Here is a 4,929-nt window from a genome sequence, read left to right on the forward strand (position 1 = left end):
AGATATGACCACACTTACTAGAATAGCAATAATTAAAAGACAGACGATAATCGGTATTGATGAGAATGTGGAGAAATAGAACTCTCATACGTATGGGAATGGAAAAAGGTGGAGCCACTTTAGAAAATAGCATGGCAGCTTCTCATAAAGTTAAACACATATTTACCACACAACCTAGCAATTCCACATTAGATAGCTACACAAGAGAAATGCAAACATATTTCCATGCAAAGACTTATGTATTAATGGTCTTAGTATCCCCAAACTGAAAACAACCCAACTGTTCATCAACTGATGAAAAAATAAATAAATATACTATCTCCATGCAATGGACTACTATTCAAAGAATGAAAAGTGGCAAACTATTGATATATGCTGCAACATAGATAAACCTTAAAAACATTATTCTAGGTTAAAGAAGCCACATACAAAACATACATGCAGACTGAGTATCCTTAACCAAAATTCTTGCAACCAGAAGTGTTTCAGATTTCAAAAATTTTTTTTTCAGATTTTGGAACATATGCATATACAAAATGAGGTACCTTGGAGATGGGACCCAGGTTTAAACATGAAATTCATTTATGTTTCACGTATACCTTATACACATAGCTTAAAGGTACATTGAATCATCAGAAAGCACAGGTGTCACTATCTCAGCCACCCGTGTGGACAATCTGTGGTTGTTTGGCATCACTACCTTTCCTGAGTTGAAATGTAAATGCTACCAACAAGCAATCACGTTCTTATACTTATTCACACATAAGTACTTAATGGTAAAAAAATATGATTTATCTTTAATACCATAAAAAATGTGTTCAGGGTAACTAAGCAGCATAGTAGCATCACCAGAATCCCTGTAACAGCTGTCAGACAACAGCAGCAACAAACAACAGGCTTTGAGTCTCTGCCTGCAGTACTGTGTTCTGATTAAAAGGCTACTGTACTCTGTATTTTCTTTTTTTGTAAGAAGAAACATCAGAAGCAGTTGAAGGACCAGGAAATGCGTGCCCTAGCAATGAGGAGGTGTTCTTCTGGATAGATTTTTTTAAATGTTTCCTTAAGTCATCGGCCTCATTAACAGTGTTTTTTGTCCTAAAAATCTCTCTCATTTTATAAACTGACATGATTTCTTGTTCTTTTGTGAATGCACCCTGCTCTAGTCCTTCAATAAGCCCGTCACATGTTTTCACTATGTTATTTAAGACACATTTTGTGCAGCGTTAGTAATGTCATCTTCGTTGTTATTATTGTTGCCGTCACCTCAATTCGGAACCATTTCAGCTATTTCACCATCAATCAGTGAATGAACAACTAGAGGCTTATTATGAATGTTAAAACATCTGAAATGTCTACTTCTTCCAACTTACATCTGAAGATATATTTTTTGCATATGTAAGGAGGTTAGATATCATTTTTTTCTCACTTGAAATATGGAATCTTTCAAAGTCACCCACCTTGTTCATCCTCATTACTGAACGTCATTGCAGGCCAGAGGTTGTGCCAGAAATGTACAACTGTGTCTTTAGTCACTGTGTTCCAAGCATTGGCAACAGCACACACAGCGTCCATCATGGTGAACTTCTTTTGGAAAGCTTCCACACCGACACCTCTGTTCACTGCTGCTAGCGTGCTGTTAAAAAAAAAAAAAAAAAAAGTGTATATGTTTACTTTTCACTGATCTAAGGATACATGGTCCTAATTGTGTCACATTTGGGCGAAAGTCCATGGCATAAACACTATTTTGATGAGAATTTCAGCTGGAGGATGAGCAGAACTGTTGTCAAGAAATAACAAACGCTTCCAGTTATCATCTAGTCCAGCTTCCCTACAGTGAGCACAAGCTACTGGTACAAAATATTTTGAAACCAATCAGAAAAGATGTTCCTTGCAATACAAGCCTCTTTGTTAGCATAATAATGGACTGGTAAAAAAAATTCACTTCTTGAAAACATCAAGGATGCAAGCTTTTGACTATCACAGCAAGTTTATACTAACACACGCCTGCTGCATTAGCACATCCCAGTAGAGTTATTCTGTTCTTGGCTTCCTTAATTCTTATAGGGGGTGTCTCATCAGTCATAGCCAATGTATTTCTGGGGCAATAATACCAAAAGAGTGGTGTTTCATCAGTATTATCAACTTGTTCTGGTGTCAGATTTTAATCAGTGATGACATTGGCAAACTTGTCAATAAATTTTTCCACTGCTTCGTGATCAGCAGATGCTTTATCACTACAAATGTTTAAAAATTTAATGCCACATCATTTCTTAAATTTCTGCAGCCAGCTTGTTGAATATTCACAATTCCTTTCCATTTTCAGTACCCTGATAGATCTTTGTTTGCCTCACCGTCAGCATACTATTAAGTGGCATGTGATCACTGCAACGCTGATGGATCCACTCTTTCAATACACAATCAAGATCTTCATTTTAAACTTTATACAGTGTTTTCCTATTTTTAACAAATTCTGCTCATCACTTTGAGCTTGAAAATTCCACAGTTTATCCTTGTTTTCATACATGGTGATCATTCCAACACCATACCCTTCCGTAAGACATTTCACACTTGCACTGCTGTTCAGTGTCTGTTCTACAGACAAACATGAATGAGTTCTGTTTTTCTTATTACTATTACCCACATGCAGACCTTTTTGAAATTTTATCATTATACCGCAGAGCATAGAATAAGCAAAAAAAAACACAGTGAGTTATGCATGTCATCTTGGCTCCCTCTGGGGCATCATGGGGAACATCCAGCCTGCACCTGTCAATTTATCACCCTTTGTGAGTGTGCCTGTGTGGGGGAATCTGGGAATTGGGTAGAAAAGACATATTGCAGCTGAAGGGGGCTGGGTGGGTCTATTTTTTCTTGGGGAGGCTAAATAAACTGTGTGTTGCATGCCTGCATTTTGACTGACTGCAACTCATCATGTGAATGAGGTCATGTGTGAAATTTTCAACTTGTGGTGTGCATGTGTAAGGAAATCAGGTGTCTTTTTGTTCTCATTTATGGTGTCATGTCATGCTCGAAACATTTCTTATTACTCTTTTTCTTATTACTATTAAATAAGAAAATTAAATACAAAAATTTTGAGTATTTTGAATTTTGGGATTAGGAGTGCACAACCTATATTGTTTGGTTCCATTGATATAAAATGTCCAGAAAAGGCAAAACTATAGATACGGAAAACAGATCAGTGGTTTCCTGGGGTTGAAAGTTGAAGAAGAATTGATTGCAAACAGGCACAAAGAAGCATTTTAGGCTGGCAGAAATGTTCTAAAACTGGATTGTAATGATGAGACCATACAACTCTATACATTTATTAAAAATCATTGAATTATACACTCACAATACGTGAACTTTTTGGTATGAAAATTATACTTCAATACAACTTTTTAAAAGAGGCTATGTGGCTTGGATCATAGGTCTCAGGGGAAAGGTAATAACAGATGGCAGAAGGCTTTACAATAATAGGCAGCAGGTAAATGGGATGATGAGGGTTTTGATCTGGGGTCACTACATGGGTCAATAGACCAATGAAGAAAATTCTTGTGCTTCAGTTTTCCACCATGGACTATTCTTATAATATATTCTTATATTCTTAATCCTTTATTTCACGAATCCCATGAGGGCAGAGACATTTGTCTGTTTTTTTCACAGCTGTTCACCCAGGGCCTGTCATTTAGAGTCCATCAATAAATATTTGTTGAATGAATCAAGAGCTGAAGAGCTGACAACCTGGGGATAGCAAAGTACCTATGAGTGGTACTCAAGCCAGGAAGCTCTTCTAAGGCACTCAGAGTGTCACCCTAGAGGCCCTTTAACCTGGATCACTTCTGAGACTCAGGATGCTGTGCTCCTACACACCAGGCCCACCCCAGTTTTTCATCCCATTAGCAATACTTCACCACATCTCATGCCCACATGTTTCAGTTGGAGACCAGGCAATATTTCACCCCATCCTTCCTGATCTTAACTTTTTTTTTAAGCTCAATGTTAAATTAGTCGAAAACACCTCAAATGCACACCATTTGCTCAGCTCTTGCTATCCTGATTGCCATACTTTTCCCTTTATTTTTGGAATTTTGCTCCATTCTTTCACATTTCTGACAAATAGAACAGAACGTCTAGATTGCCACCTTGAGAACTTCCTTCTAAAAACCCAGCAACGAAAAGCATAACACAATTTTTTTTTTTAAGAATTGAAGTCTCACTCTGTCACCCAGGCTGGAGTGCAATGGCATGATCATAGCTTACTGCAACCTCAAATTCTTCGGTTCAAGTGATCCTCCTGCCTTAGCCTCCTGAGTAGCTGGGACTACAGATGCTTGCCACCTGCCTGGCTAATTAATTTTTATTTTTTTAGAGATAGGGTCTCGCTATGTTAGGCCAGGCTGGTCTAGAAGTTCTGGCCTCAAGGGATCCTCCTTTTGGAAGGCTTCAGCCACCCAAAGCTCTGAGATTACAGGTGTGAGCCACTGTGCCTGGCCTAAAAATGTTTTTTAAATGTTTTTAAAAGACCCACCATGCTTTAGTGAGAGCACAGTTTCCTTCTATCTCCTGTTGCATTACCAGTCCATTGAATTGCTTCACCCCACTCCTGAAGATGCATTGTCTACAGCTATACCTGGCCCAACAGTCCACTAGGAAGGCTCTGATTTAGATCCTGCTGGGGGACCACCTATAATGCTAAGCTTGTTGTCTTGCCAGTGGTCTCCCAGACTCTAAAAATCTCTGGAGACTTGTTTCTCATTAAATTTTAATAAGGCAAGAAAAAGAAAGCCAGAACAACCCTAATGTAAAATTCCTACATGTTTGTCCCTTTAGCAGCATCTGGATTTTTATCTTTTCATCTATGTTATATACTCTCACCACACCTACACACACACACACACACACACACACACACACACACACACACACACA

At 38.2% G+C, this 4,929-nt stretch overlaps 1 protein-coding gene across 1 annotated transcript in view; it reads right to left on the reverse strand.

Moving 5' to 3' along the window:
• Window positions 1-952: 952 nt before the first annotated feature.
• TSEN15 (tRNA splicing endonuclease subunit 15) overlaps window positions 953-4,929 on the reverse strand; it is a 60,154-nt gene continuing 56,177 nt past the window's right edge. The window contains exon 7 of the transcript XR_004272739.1: window positions 953-1,633. The gene's annotated coding sequence lies outside the window, so the exon portion shown is untranslated. The remainder of the gene's footprint in view (window positions 1,634-4,929) is intronic.

This window comes from Sapajus apella, unplaced genomic scaffold (assembly GCF_009761245.1).
Source record: "Sapajus apella isolate SASKATOON/1434 unplaced genomic scaffold, GSC_monkey_1.0 scaffold25, whole genome shotgun sequence".
Taxonomy (NCBI): Eukaryota; Metazoa; Chordata; class Mammalia; order Primates; family Cebidae; genus Sapajus; species Sapajus apella.